General features: G+C 40.1%; 1 non-coding gene across 1 annotated transcript; it reads right to left on the reverse strand.

The window, feature by feature from the left end:
- Positions 1 to 15,504: 15,504 nt before the first annotated feature.
- On the reverse strand, positions 15,505 to 15,611 carry LOC130889252 (U6 spliceosomal RNA). The gene has a single exon (XR_009058523.1). It is a non-coding gene; the product is annotated as a U6 spliceosomal RNA (small nuclear RNA).
- Positions 15,612 to 15,933: the final 322 nt, after the last annotated feature.

The following is a 15,933-nucleotide window of genomic DNA, read 5'->3' on the forward strand; positions in this document are numbered from 1 at the left end:
TACTTGTTTCTCTTCTATTCATTCCCTTTCTCCTCCCACTCTTCTTTTCTAATATATGTATCATCAAGGCCAAGATTAAAGTGTTCTGTCAGGCAAATTTGGTGAACATTATAGCACCCACTGTTTGTATGAGAAACTCATACCTTCAGCTCTTTACTGAGCCCCTGAAAGGAGGAGACGGTGTATGAACATCACTAAGACTTCTCATCTTTCAGATTTGACTTATTCTCATTATTTTGTTCAGGCATACTTATACATTTTTTTTTTTTTTGGTTTTTTGAGACAGGGTTTCTCTGTAGCTTTTGGTGCCTGTCCCGGAACTAGCTCTTGTAGACCAGGCTGGCCTCGAACTCCCAGAGATCCGCCTGCCTCTGCCTACCGAGTGCTGGGATTAAAGGCGTGAGCCACCACCGCCTGGCTACTTATACATTTTTTTTTTAAATTGCTTGAGCACACTTGGTGAAGAGACTGTAAAGGAAACACACTACTTACCCTAGTGCTCTCTCTTTCACTTAAAAATTCCTTTCCTGTGTTAATCCTAACAATCTATGAGTGTGGGAGATCATTCCATCTTCTGATATCTTCTCCAATTTCTATCTTACCAAAAGCAGTCTACAGATTCACTGCAATCCCCACCAAAGTTCCAACACAATTCTTTATAGAACTCAAAAGAACAATATTCAACTTCATATGGAAAAACAAAAAATCCAAGAAAGCTAAACCAATTTTGCACAGTGAAAGAACTACCAGAAACATTAGCATCCCTGATCTCAACCTCTGCTACAAACCTATAGTAGTAAAACAGTATGGGATTGGCATAAAAACACACAAGTGGATCCATCAATGGAATCAAATCAAAGATCCAGACATAAATACACACAGCTATGAACACCTGATTTTTGACAAAGAAGACAAAATTATACAATGGAAAAAAGAAAGCAACTTCAATAGATGGAGCTGGCATAACTAGATGTCCAGATGTAGAAGAATGTAAATAGATCCGTGTCTACAACTCTGGCCAAAACTTATCCAGTTGCACTGAGCCTGGTAGAAGAGAAAGTAGAGAATAGTCTTGAACACACCGGCGCAGGAGACAACTTCCTGAATACAGCACCAAAGTAGCACAGACACTAAGATGGGCAATCAATAAATGAGACATCATGAAACTGAAAAGTTTCTGTAAGTCAAAGGATCCTGTTACTAGGACAAAAACAGCAGGCTATAGAATGGGAAAAGATCTTAGCCATCCCCACATTTGACAGAGGGCAGATTTCTAAAATATATAAATAACCTAAGAAACTATACATCAAAAAACCAAATAATCCAATTAAAAAATGGAGTACAGACCTAAATAGAGAATTCGCAACAGATGATCCAAAAAGGCTGAGAAACAAAGAAATGTTCAATATCTTTAATCATCAGGGAGGAAATGTAACTCAAAATGACTCAGATTCCATCTTACACCTGTCAGAATGACTAAAATCAAAACCACAAATGACTGCTTATGCTGGAGAGAATGTGAAGCAAGGGGAGTATTCCTCCACTGATGATGGAAAAGAAAGCTTGAACAACCACTTTGGAAATCAATATGGCAGTTTCGCAGAAAACCAGGGATCAGTTTACCTCAAGACCCAACCATACCAATCTTGGGCATATACCCAAAGGATGTTCAATCATACAAAAAGAACACTAGCTAAACTATGTTTCTAAGAGCTTTGTTTGCAATAGCCAGAACCTGGAAACAACCTAGATGCCCCTCAACCAAAGAATGGATAAAGAAAAAGTGGTACATTTGTACAATGGAGTATTACTCTCCTATTAAAAACAAGGACACCAGAAATTTTGGAGGCAAATGGAGGGAACTAGAAAAAAAATCATCCTCAGTGAAGAAACCCAGACACAGAAAGACAAATATGCTATGTACTCACTCATAAGTAGATATTAGCTGTAAAGTAAGGATATAAAGGATAACTATACTATAGTCCCCAGACCAAGAGAAGCTAAATAACAGGGAGGGCTCAAAGGGGATCTCCATGGGAAGGGAACTAGAAGAGATATCCTGGGTGGGCTGGGAACTTGAGGGATCTTGTTGAGGAGTAGGTGGATTGGTGGAGTCCTGAAAGAGATGACAGGAAATGGGAGGCATTTTGTGGTCAGGTAGAAACCTGCTACAAGGAAAACTCCCATGAATCTACAAGCATGACCCCAGCTAAGACGTCTAACAATAGTAGATACTATTATTACCTTGAACTGGCCCTCTCCTATGGTCATAATAGTGACTATCCCTATTGTAATCAGAGAGCCTTCATCCTGTAGCTGATGGAAACAGATGCAGAGACCCACAGCTAAACATTATCCCAAGCTTGGGGAATCCTGCAGAAAAGGAGGAGGAAAGATTTTAGGACCTAGAGGGCTCAAGGACATCACAAGAAAACCCAGAAACAACATAATGGCTTATGGTAACTAATAGAGTCTGAACCAACAACCAGGGAGCCTGCATGGGACCAACCAAGGCCATATATATGTGTGTGTGTGTGTGTGTGTGTGTGTATGTGATAGTTGTCTAGCTTAGTCTACTTGTGGGATTCCGAACAATGGGAGCAGGGATTGTTCTAACACTTTGTCTGGCTCTTGGGAACCTATTCCTCATACTGAATTGCCTTGCCTAGCTTTAATACAAGGGGAGGTACTTAGTCTTAAGGTAAATTGATATGCCATGCATTGTTTAATCCCATGGGAGGCTTACCCCTTTCTGAACAGAAACAGAATAAGAGTGTATTGGTGGGGGAGGAGAGGATGAAGGGGAAACTGTACTTGGAATGTAAAATATATAAATAACACTTTTTTAAAAAGCCATCATTAAAAAGGAGGAGGAGGAAAAGGAAAGAAGAGGAAGAGGAGGAGGAAGAGAAAGAGGAAGAGGAAGAAACCATTTCTGAAAGGGACTGGAGTGGAGAGACAGGACTCAGCAGTTAAGAGTACTTGTTGCACTTGCAGAAGACCCAGCTTTGATTCCCAACACCCACTTGGTGGCTTACAACTGTCCCTAATGCCAGTTCCTGGGTATCTGATACACTCTTCTGAACTTTGTGTGCCCCAGGCATGTATGTGGTACACACACATAAATCCAGGCAAAATACACATACACAAAAAAATAAAATAAAATTTTAACTTGAAAAGAAATCCTTTCTTTGCCTGTACTCCATGTAGTTGTGTTGACAGTGGCTGCCTTGGCTGTAACTATCTGTTTATGAGGGCTTCACCAGAGAGGGACTTGGTGTTGCCATAATTTTCCATGGTTTGCTGAGATGATGAAGATTTTAATCACCACTAGAAATGTTCCAGTCATTGATTCACAAGGAAAACACAAATTATCTGAAACACTGAGTTGATTTATGGTGAGAAACACTTTGGTTCAAATTTTGGTTCAGCCTTTAACAATTGACCAACTTGGGGCACGATCCTTGAACTCTGTATCAGATTTTCTCATTAAGAAAGAAAAAAAAAAGGCAAAAATGTTGCCCAAGGGGTAGAGCTATTTTGAGAATTAAAAAGTGGCACTTAAGTTCTACTCCCAGAAGTCTGTCCACCATGTAACCAATGCTTCATAAATGGAAAAATAATGGAAGCTGCTATTTTTGATGAACCTCATGAGAGGGCTGTGAGCAACTGCAAGTTCTGAGTCATTTCCAATCTTTCAGTGACGCAATCTTCAGATGCAGCTTAAGCCTGGTATTTCCCCTCTGGCTGAAGGGTGGAGTGGCAGAAGACTCAAGTTTGTGCCTAAACAAGAAAGCACGAGCTGAACTCAACTAACGTGACCTATAATGCAGTGGCACCTATCGGGTGATGCCCCTAAAGAAAGGGAGTTGTTTGAAATTGGTTAATCGTAGCATGCTGTGCCACCTCTGACTGTGAGAGGTGGTGGAGCAGCATAAAGTGAAGTCTCACAGTATACTTGGACTTACACATACTGCAATTTATGTGAGAACACCAGATCCTTAGCGTGTGATGTTACCTCCTATATAATGATGCTATTCGACCAATAAGTACCCAGTAACTCCCCAACAGACATAGATAAGGCATTGTACCAAGCACCATCGTGGAAAAATAAAAAAAGAAGCATGATCTTAGCTCCCCAAAGTCTTCCAATCAAGACTGTGTCCTTGATTCTTTATTCCAATTCACATGGATTTCTGGAGTTTTCATTCATAATCCACACAACTATTTTGTGATTATTTTTTCTCAAAGAATATCATTGAGAAGAGAATGGGTATAGGCTAACTACATGATTTTTATTTCCAGGGGAGGCCATATCTGCTTTGCAATGTTATTTGAAAATTTACAAAAACCTGCAAAATGGCATGTCTCCCATGAGCTACTGATTTTAATGTTAATTCCCACCTTTGACTCTTCAAAAGCCCTGTGTGACACAGCTACTTACATTCTGATGTTTTTTCTTATTTTCCTTTCTTTTTCTCCTATTTAGTTTTCCTTACAAATTTCTGACTATAAACATAAACATTAATCCTTTTCTTCTTCTTCACTTTAATTATTTTTACAAGGTGGCATGGTTACCATATATATATAGTGTAGCATATTAGAAAGAATTAGTGCAAGGAGTCAAATGAGACAATGGATGCCTGAAACGTTATTTTGAGTTATTATCAAGGTCTTCTGAGTTTCTAACAATAGAATCAGAATTCTGACAGAAAAATAGTGTCGTGAGAAAAAGGACTACCATGCTGTGAATTTTGAGAGTAAGAAGTTGGCATACCCCAGAGAAAGTCACATAAGTCAGCAGTGGTACTAAGGAGAGAAGGTTGCTGAACTCTCTAATAAGAGGGTCCACTTACTACATAATAATGAAATTCAATCGAGTAAATAAGTGTTATTAATTCAGTGAATCACCTATCTTAAAGCTGTGTCCCCATGACCTCCGTAGGATACTAATCAAATAATAAGTAGCCAGATGGACTCTACTTCAATCTAAGCATAGAAGAGACTTTGCTTTGCCCCCCCCCGCCACCCAGTTTAATAATAGCCACAAAGAACAACTGCCAAAACAGGTGGCTGTACATATGCACACACATGTGCACACACGTGCACAGATTTACACACACACCTGAAAGAGATTTTTTTAAAAAATTAAAGCAGATGGTTAAATGAAAAATTGCTATTTAATTTGTGATTGACTTTAAAGGTGAAAGAAATCTCTCTCATCAGAATATATTCCAATTTCAAAACAAAACCTGGCTCAGGGTAGAAAAAAAAAAGGAGACAACTGTTTATTAAGCATTAATTTTATTCCAATACTTAAACTAGGTTTCTAACATGGGTCCTCGTGGTTCAGCCTTTTGTACACTTTGGGGTGGGTTGGATCAGCAAAGCTAAGTGGTTTCTGAAGTCATGCAGCTAATGAGTGGCAATCCTGAGCACCAACCTTGTGTTTCTCACTCTAAATCCAAAGATTCCCTCCACTACTGCACTGAGCCAATCTTCGAGGAATAGAATTAATTTTTATCATTCAAAGACTGTGATCAACCTAGCTTATATACTATGGTCTCAGTGATTTACCTATAATGTGACATCTAGTAGAAAACTATTGAGGATCTTCTGATACTTTTTACAGTTGCTCTTTTGGCCTTCCCACTACAGGGTGAGTATGAATTTGTAGGTTTATTTTTTCCCATCTATTATATGTATAATAAGGTCTGTTATGAATACCTTCCTTTATCATGTTTTAATACTGAGCTTTAAAACATTGATTGGAAGAGATTTAAAACACATAGCAATTATTTCTGAAGCTTTGCTAGAAATTCTTCTGTATAAGTTTTATTGTATTTATTTTTGTTCTGTCCTTTTTTTTTCCTTCCACCTGACTAGGTGCAGTGACACTTTAATTCCATCACTATGTAGGCAGAGGCAGAGACAGGAGAATCTCTGCAACTTCAAGGTCAGCCTGCTTTATGTAGTAAATTCCAGGCCAGCCAGGATTACATAGTGAGACCAGTCCCCCCCCCCCCAAAAAAAAAGACTAAAAGAAATAAAAAACACAACAAACAAACAAAAACCTGGCATCTTTTAGACCATAGCCCAGGCTACTGAAATGTATGACGTAGGAGTCTTGGCATTAGTTTATACCTCACAATAAAAAGACTCTTACAACATACTAGTTAGCTCAATTTTGTTGAAGAAAGCTAAAAATGTCAGCGGCACGAATTCAATTTTACTTGGTTCGGTTTCTCAGCTGCTTGTAAGTGAATATATTCAATGTCATTTTGAAATGGTTTCATAACTTTTATGTCCTGACTTCTATCCTATTGCAATGATTGGATTTACAGGGAGTATTCCATCCTACCCTGCTGGCCTGCTTGGTGTAAGGCCAGATGGGAGTTAAGAAGAGGAGTGACCATGAAGGAGCATTGCCTCCTGGCTGTTTCATTTAGCTAGAACTGAAATACACAGAGTTTCGGGGAAGACGCCACACAAGCAAGCCTGAGAGCATCAGGACTTTGCCTTCGGAGCCTGGCATTCTTTTCCTCCCGTGTCTAGTGTACACTGTGTTCTTCCATAATTATAAATGTATGTTTCCCATCACCACAAAGACATCTCATTGCTTAAAGGAAATGCAGCTTCAAAGAGCTTAAATTGTGAAGGGCAGGCCCCCTCTGAGAGCTACCATCGCTCAGGGGCGATTCTGTCTTTAACTCATCCATAGTGATACTACTGGCTAACTTGCTGGCTGCATCTTACCAAGTTAAACCAGCCTGAGACTTTGGTGGTTTTGGTTTTTTGAAACAAACATCTTTGCATTTTTTGATAATGTCAATTTAGATATTGTCTTCTTAAAAATATCCTTTGCAGCATATTTTCTTATTTTTTTAAAGCAAGAAGGGTTCTAGCCTTTTATAATTCAAACTCAAAAATTCAGACACAAAGGATTTGTGAGGAGGCCAGGCACTCTGATTACAGGAGAAACTTATTATGGTGACAGTTTCAGTTTTAAGTTGCTTGAGAATCAAAAGGAAAGTGGCATGCAAAAGAAGAAAGGACACCAAGATCTAAGTTTAAAATGCGACATTCCATAAAAGCATGCAGCATGCTTCCTCTCTATGACAGAGCAGTCTGAGGGAAAACTGAGTTGTATTTTTAATTATCTTTTTTTGAACTCCAACAATTACGTTTCGCAGGCTTCTTCAGGATAGCAGCTCCTAAGAATAGAATCAAGTCAGTCCATAACAAGAACAGCCTGTGCACCCATTGGTAAGGCACCGAGCAGACTAAGTGCTTTTTTAAAAGTAGAATCATATAATCTCGTCAAAGAATATATGGATTTACTGGTGTTATTCCACTTTTGCCTGGGAGGATTTGAGGTTTGTCGAGATGAAGTCATTGACCCCACGCCATTCAGCAAGAGTGTTCGAAGCCCGGTTTAAAAGCTCTACAACAGGACTTTAGAGCTTCGTCACATTTATCGTATGCTTTGACAAACCTTTCTTACCTGGAGATAATGTTTAATATAGATTTGAAAGGATAGACCACAGCGCCCTGCATCCATTTGCACTAAGAGTGGGCTTGTTGATCTCTAACCTAAAACATATCCCCACCAAGGGTGTCTCTGAAGTAGAACTGATCTGCAAGCCTTCAGAAACGTGATCTTTCGGAACTGAGAGGATAACCCTTTAATGAGTGCTTGGCTGCTTTGCAAAGAACATTCCCAGCTAATCCTCTCGCTAGGTATCTGTCAGGTAGTATCATTTTCCATGTGGCATGTGTGGCGATTCGGGCCTGCAGTGATTATGAAACTTGCTGAGAAGCACATGATAAAGGGTGGAGCAACAACAAGAGTTGATTTCAAATTTCACGCTCTTGACTATATAACTCAGCAGTGGCTTCGCACAAGGAGGAACACAAACACAAAGAGAGCTACCTAGTGTAGCCTGTGTCACTGTTTAACTGGGACAGACCCACATATCACTCCTTATCCTCACATGGATTTTTGCTAAAATTAGTTTCCAATGTATTGAAATGGCCAACCACAGGGTGCACTCACATGCCTGCAAACACACACATGCACTTGTGCATGCTTGCACACACACTTCTTTACATGCTTTGGAGAAGAGGTGCATTTAGCGAACTTCGAAAGACATCACTCACTGCAGGTCTGCCTGATGCCAGCAGTTCAGTCATTACACGACTAATAAGGCCGGAGGGACCTCTGCAATCTGACATCTGAGAACAGTGAATATCATCAGGAAAAGACAAAAGAAGGCTGCCAAGTGCCTTTGATTATACACAGAAAACTTTACATCTGACCTTCACTGCCAGACAGGCAGTGCTGAGTCTTTCAGATGGATGATGCACACTTCTCTGGTAGACCCTATAGCCACAGCAGCTTTGCCCCCCAAACCAGTAGCTGTTGCAATAGTTGTAGATTTTTCTTATCCTTTGAATGTTGAAAGCGGCCATTTCTCACAGCACTGCCAAATGGAGTACCATCTATATTGCTTCATGAACGTGCGTGGCACTGAGCTAGGTGGGTTTGTCATAAGCTGCTCTTAAGATCTTTTGCCACGCGCTGTTTAAGGACAAGAACAGTTTATGTCCTCACCACTAAATCTGCCATCTTTAGGGAAGTAGCCTCCTTTATTAAAATCTCAAAATTTTTCAGCCATTTTCTTATGGCGTGCTCTCACTGGGGGTTCTACTCGCCCAACTAAAGTGCACAAAGGAACGTTAGGAAGTTATGTTTCTAATTCTGGGTAGCCCGGGGAAGACACAAGCCATGCTATGATTTTTGTAGAATGGATGCTTAGAAGTCCCAAAGATGTTCCTCATTGTCTCAGAACAAAAGGCCATCACCGGCTGCGGTGACGCCAGCTCTAAGAAGACACAAGATGAAATGGTTGAACTAGAGATAGAAGGAACAAATCTAGACAGCCAACAATTTCTGGGAAATCACCCCCAGCCTGATCAGGACAGCTGCATCCAGATCAAGGGCAGAAGCATCCAAACTCCCACATGTGGGTGTGATGTTTTAAGCAGCCATCAATGTCAGAGAGTGTATCCTGAGTCATTTTATCTCAGCTCTGCGCAAGCAGGTCCAGGTCGTCCCAGTGACACTTTAATTGCTGGATGCGGAAAATGAGATAAAGAACCTTCAAGGAGTCCAGGATCTAGTTTTGTATTAACCCAAGCTTAGATTTGTGCTTGTCTATGATAACTTGCCTGTCCTGAAATGCGGAGGCTGACCCTGCCAAATGTGGCCAAGATCTTCCTGAACGTGAGTTGTTCGACCACTGCCCACAGACTTAAATGGCCCTTCTTACTCTGCCTGTCTCTGATAACAATTTCTCTCATAGGAAAGTTGGGTTTAAGAACTGTTGCTTGAAGGGCTGGGGAGGTGGCTCAGTGTCTACCGTGAAAGCAGGAGGACCCAAGTTTGATCCCTAGCACCCGTGTGGACCAGGTGGGCAGCTGTCTGTAATCACTGAGCAGAGGAGGCCAAGATGGAGGAACTCTGGCAAGTGAGTCTGGACTAATCCACATGCTCCAGGTCCTGGAGAGAGAGCCCTTCTGATAGAAGAAGGAGACCACTTCCTGTGGAATGGCATTGGATGGTGACAGATGGCCTTCAGTGGCATGTGCAAACAGGTACACATGTACCCACACATACACACATGAACCTGCACACACACACACACAAGCACACATTCATAACACAAAGAAATAAGTGGAAACAGAGAAGAGTACTGCCTCTGCAATCTGGTCAGGTGAATCCTCAAATCATATTCTGAATTGAGCCTTGATATTAAAATAGAAGCTGCACTTTGTCTCAGAGCTCCCACACGTCCACCTCATTCGGGTGATTTGTTCTTCTCCTTTCTTCTTCTTCCTCTTTCTTTTTCTTTTTTTTAATTTGGTTTTTCGAGACAGGGTTTCTCTGTAACTTTGGAGCCTGTCCTTGTGCTCATTCTGTAGACCAGATTGGCCTCACACTCACAGAGATCCGCCTGCCTCTGCCCCCTAAATGATAGGATTAAAGGCATGTGCCACCACTGCCCAACAGTTCTTCTCCTTTCTGTGACGTGTCTAACATCTCATAAACCATTCTAATTCAAAAAGTATACAGGAATGGGAATTCCACGTGAGGATTCCCCGTGAGGCATGGTGGCATTAACAGGCCTGGAATCCTGGCGCTTGGAAGAGTTGAGCAGGAGATTAAGTGTCTCAAAACCCAAACCAAAGCAACACAAACAGATGTCCTGGGAATCCCATCTAACTATGGTATGAAAATGCCATTAGGTATTACAGGCCTGTATCTGTAACATGATTCCTTACCATTTACTGTCCATCTTACTAGAGTAGTAGATTTATTCATCTTTTCATGTCCCAGCCAACCCCCTACCATCACTTGCCTTGTTAGCCAGATGCTGGGAGGCAGCACAGTAACCTTAAATTCATTCTTTTGGCGTGCAAATCCACTTCTCCTCCTCCTCTACCCCTTCTTTGCCTCTTCCCCTCCCCATTCCTTCCTTTCTCCTGCCAATCTTCTTCCCTCTCTTTCACCCTTCCTGCCTCCCTACCTGTGTGCCTACTTTTCTACCTGTGTTTGTGTGTGTGTGTGTGTGTGTGTGCGCACGCGCTTGTGCACACACATGAGTGTTTTCTTCTTTTGACTTGGTACATTTGCTTTGGTAAAGACACCAAATGTTCACCTTATCGAGTCTTAAGATTAGATTGGTTAACATAGGTAAAAGCACAGAAGTGTTCACTATTTCTCAGAAGCAGGTTATAAACAAGTCTAAATTTTCACTTAGATTAAAGCATTCAGAAGAGTCTGGTGCTGGGTTATCATTTTCATTAGGACACCGTGTTCTTTACTTCCTTCTAGACTTGGCACAGCTTTATCAAAGCTGAGTTTCAGGTCCATCCTCTCCTGGGCTTGTAAAATCAGATACTATGGGCAGAGCGTGACTCTCATCGGTCCACTGAAGGAAAGTTCCTATCCATGTTACTTCTTGGGAACTGGTTTCTCAACATACTAACACCATAATTCCGGTAGATCATAGAATGATCTTTTATTAATGCTGCTTTTGATTCCAAAGCAGTTGCCAGTCTTACCTACTACCACACAATAAATCTGTAGATTTATGTGCAGCGTCCACAAATAAAATCTCCATGGCAATGAAGGAAGGCATGAAGCCAATGTCAGGCACTAATAAATTGTTCCATGTTGCTGAATCAGGACATGGTGGGCCAGAGGCTTTACCTAGTTCAGTTTCTTACTGAGGATTATGGTATCATGATTCATTTGGATAAAGCAAAAATATTCCCTTTCTAATGATTTCCATCTTTTTCACATAAGATACTTTCTGTTCAGCTGATATTTTAATACCCAAATATTCTTCATTCCAATGCAAAACTAACTGTTGACTGGAACTTGCCAATAATTAAGGAATTATTTCCTTAATAATGCTAACACTAAGCAGTTCTTGGCCACTTGTAACTTCAGTTCAGGTGGTCTGATGATCAGGCATCTGCAGATACCTACATTCTTATACACATATCCACACACAGGTACACAGAGGTACATACAATTAATAATAAAATAAATATAAAGACTAATAAAAGTAGACTTAAAATTTTAAATAATTTGTCCAAGATATCAGCTGGTAGAACTGAGACATCAACACGATCCAGCTTGATCCCAATGTTGAACAATTAACTGTTCACTCTTTTTTTTTTTTTTTTTTTTTTTTTTTTTGGTTTTTCGAGACAGGGTTTCTCTGTGGTTTTGGAGCCTGTCCTGGAACTAGCTCTTGTAGACCAGGCTGGTCTCGAACTCGCAGAGATCCGCCTGCCTCTGCCTCCCAAGTGCTGGGATTAAAGGCGTGCGCCACCACCGCCCGGCCTAACTGTTCACTCTTTACCCACCATAACACTGAGCTGCCAATGAAAACCTGGCACATTTTGAAGGAGAACTTTGGAAAGGTATCAGGTAATTTATAGTCTTTCCTCCCCAATACTTACACCCAGCATCAATATGTAATTCCTGCCATTGTCTACAGTACTCATGTTGCTTCCCATTGTCATCACCAAAACCAAGTCTAGGAATTGCTCAAGGGCTCAACCACTTCAGCTCTATCAACATCACTTATTTGAAGTACACCTCGGATAGATCCTGAAAGGATAGCTACATCAATTGCCAGGGTATGGAAACCTTCAAGGGTGAGCTCTGTTCTCTGGCTCAATAAAATAAAATAAAATAAAATAAAACCAGTCTCATGGGAGCTTTCAATTGCTCTCACTTCCCTGTAGAACATGCCTCAGCAATAACAATGCAGATTACAAATGTTTTTCAGGTAAATACCTGTCAGCTGCATAAACAGGGCTAGCCTGAGAAGAATCCTAAACCAGGCTGGTCTCATCTGCGACCCCACCCATGTGTCTGCACGGCATCCTTGTGTTGTCATCAGGGATCCTATTTCCTTCCTTCTGATTTCAGCAACTGATACTTGGCACTAGAGACTCATGAGACAGCATCACCTCTGTTCTCCTTTAATTCTATCTCTTCTCACCTGTGCTTTCCTGAGAAGAATTATGCTATCTTTGTCGCCCTTACCTCGTCACCATGTGAAGGTCTGCCTGAAATTTCCTCATGAGGAGGAAATTCAACCACCCAGCATTCCTTTTAATTGTTTCTACAGAGTCTCCTAACACCCATGTTCTAACATGGGCAGTTCTGATCTAGATTTAATAACAAGAGAACTGGATAACCAATTTGCTTAGGTAAGCTCTGTGTGTTATTTCCCTCAAGATGGAATGGGTGATGCTTATTAGTGTTAGACTTCGGAGAAACTCACAGAATAAGGTTCATCACAAACATAAATGTCTAATAAGAAAAGTTGGTTTGATGATGAGTCCTTGTTGTATAACTCAGTGATGGAACAGATTGGATGATGGGAAACAGAGCAACCTACTAGATAACTACTGTTGAAGATCAACTGTTTCAAATCAACCAAACAAGGCTTAACACCAAGAATTTATCTTTCTCTCCCCACTCTCAGCCAGATGAGAGCAACAACTTGATTGTTTATTTTATGGTTCAGCATCTTAGTATGTGGATATAACAATGGAACTATTTGTGATTTCAAGCAAAACAAATGATTCCCTGTCATTTTATATGCAGTTGTGTTTTTTGCAACACCTGCAACATAGCTGTTTTATACACATCCAGGTTAGGCTGAGGTTCAGCTCAAAGCAATCTCTCAATTCCCAAGTGTTCTCAGCTTCAGGATTTGTGCTAGATATGAGTGCTGTAACTGACAATGACATATGCAGCCACACTCAGACTATTGGATTAAAAACAGATATGAAACCAATGTGTTTTAAATGATGTATTGTTTTGTTAGTTTCCCTGCAGGGACATTAATGAATTCAAGCCCTGTAAGATCATTCAATATCATTTGGGGCTCCTGGAATGGTCTATGGGTTTCTAAATAGACAGGTTTAAAATACTTCTCTGAAAGACAAGCTTTAAGCTGAAAGATGATGCTACATGAAGATATTTAGAAATCTCTGATTATAGTAAAAGAGATTAGTAAACGATGACATCTGAGTTAATACTGTGGACTTCTACTAAACAAGGAGAAACAATTCACTGAGATTTTAGGTAATAATGGTAGTAGTTAAGTAGCTATTTTAAATTTCAGAGGGAAATATTATTTGTATTTTGATGAGCTCAAAAGTCACATAGTATTTACAGCATTTTTAAAATGTAAGTTGCTTAGATTGTATAGTGATAAAAATACATGTTTGTAGAATGAGCTTTTTCTATTATACCAACTGAAGGTTTGGTTTTGGTGTGAAAACTAAAATGCTCAAACCTTGATAAATTACAAATGACTCACACCTGCTTCTTCTGAAACTTTCCCCATTTCCTGCTGCAGTCCATTGTTCTGTCTTAGCCAGGACAGTGCAGCCAATGAGTGTTGTTATGAGAAAAAAAAAGAATGAGGAAAAGAGAAACCTTTCATCTTCCAGTGCTTGTCAGCACACTCAAATGAGATATATTCTGGAGTTTATAGAGAAAGGACTGTGTAGGTCAACTAATGCTTTGGCATGAGTGTTTGATGTTCTTGCCAAATGAGACAATTAATTTATTGGAGGAAAACACATCAGCATGGGCACAGAAAAACACTTCTGTTAGAGTGGGTGGCATGCTTTTGAGTGTCAGCGTTTTTGTCCCCCTTAACTCTGAGGTGCCCTTGTGTCGGAAGCTGTTCTAAGCACTTAGAAATGGCAAACTAGTATTGAAGGCCGGCCCATGAAGCAGGTACCATCTTTACCTCAACTGCACAAAGGAGAAACCAATTCAATGAAAGCAGGATAACCAAAGTGAGATCTGTTCAAGTTCTCAAGGAAAACCCAGCTCTAGGATATCTGGGGTCAAACCAAATACCTGACCGCCAACTTCAATTTCAACATGTACTTTTTGGTTTTATGTTCTTCTTTTTTGAATCCCTATGGTTATTCTGAGACTGAAATTCTTTCTCAGAGGATTTATCCCAAGACCCAAATTTCCATTCTTGTACTCTAGATTTGGATGAGACTGAGGTCCTTTGATCATTTCAGTAAGCTCTTGAACTTTGAAGCACTGTCCATGCTGAAGGGCTTCTCATCAGTCAATGACTGGCACACTTCTGCATTTATAGACTTTCTGAGCTTATTTAGTTCATTGATTATTTCAGTCTTCCTACAGATATATACGATATATTGAACATATTCTCCATTGCCCTATTCCCCCACCCTTATTCTTTTCATTTAATATACTATAATACAATTATAAATACATTTAATGGAAACATTCACCAATGTTTATTTTTGATTTTTATGATTTTTGAAATTTTAATAGAATTACAACATTTCTCCCTTACCTTCCTTCCCTCCAAACACATGTACCTCCCCCATACTCTCTCCTTCATGGCTTCTTTCTCTCATTGTAATTGCAAACATATATGTACATGCATATACGTTGACAGGGGTTTCTGTCCCACCAAGTCCCGCAGTTGTTCAGTCTCAAAGAAATACACAGAGGTCTACATTAATCATACACTTGTTGGCCTATTAGCTCGGGCTTCTTATTAATTAATTCTTACATCTTAACCTATAATTCTTGTCTGTGTTCTCCATGTGGCTTGGTACCTTTCATCAATGAGGCGTTCTCATCTGCATCCTTTATGTCTGGGTGACGACTACAGACTGCATCTTTCCTCTTCCCACAATTCTCCTGTTCTTGTTGCCCCACCTATAGTTCCTGCCTGGTTGCCCTGTGTATACTTCCTGCCTGGCTACTGTACAATCAGCGTTTTATTAAAAATAATACAAGTGACAGGACAAAAGACCATTGTCCCACAGCACATATATGTTCTTAAATGTATTCTGTACATATGGCATTATTTGTATTATGCTTTCAGGGCTGATCATTTGGCAGTGAGCAAAAGTATGGACTGCATCACAGATTTCTGTATCGTCTCTTCAAAGAGGCCATGATAATTGTCTCTGTACCATTCCAACTTTAATATATGTGCTGCTAAAGCGAGCACTCTCACTTCACTTTCAATTATTGAAAATCGTGATCCCAATAATGGAAGTAATTATGCATTCAAAACTAATTTTCAACATTTTGCAACATTTCATTACTTTAAGTAAATTGTTACAGATAAACTGGGAAGCTGTACTTACCCATCTCCAATGAATTGTTTTCACAATTGAAAATGAACCACTAATTGAAGAAAATGAATAATATTCTCATGCATATATGATTTTTCCAAACCTGAATGTGTCCTCAGAGAATTCAGGGAATTCTTTTGAGTACGTTCTAAGTTTAAATATCATCGCCCTTCATAGGGGATTTGACAGTTTGCT

Source organism: Chionomys nivalis, chromosome 17 (genome assembly GCF_950005125.1).
Source record: "Chionomys nivalis chromosome 17, mChiNiv1.1, whole genome shotgun sequence".
Classification (NCBI taxonomy): domain Eukaryota; kingdom Metazoa; phylum Chordata; class Mammalia; order Rodentia; family Cricetidae; genus Chionomys; species Chionomys nivalis.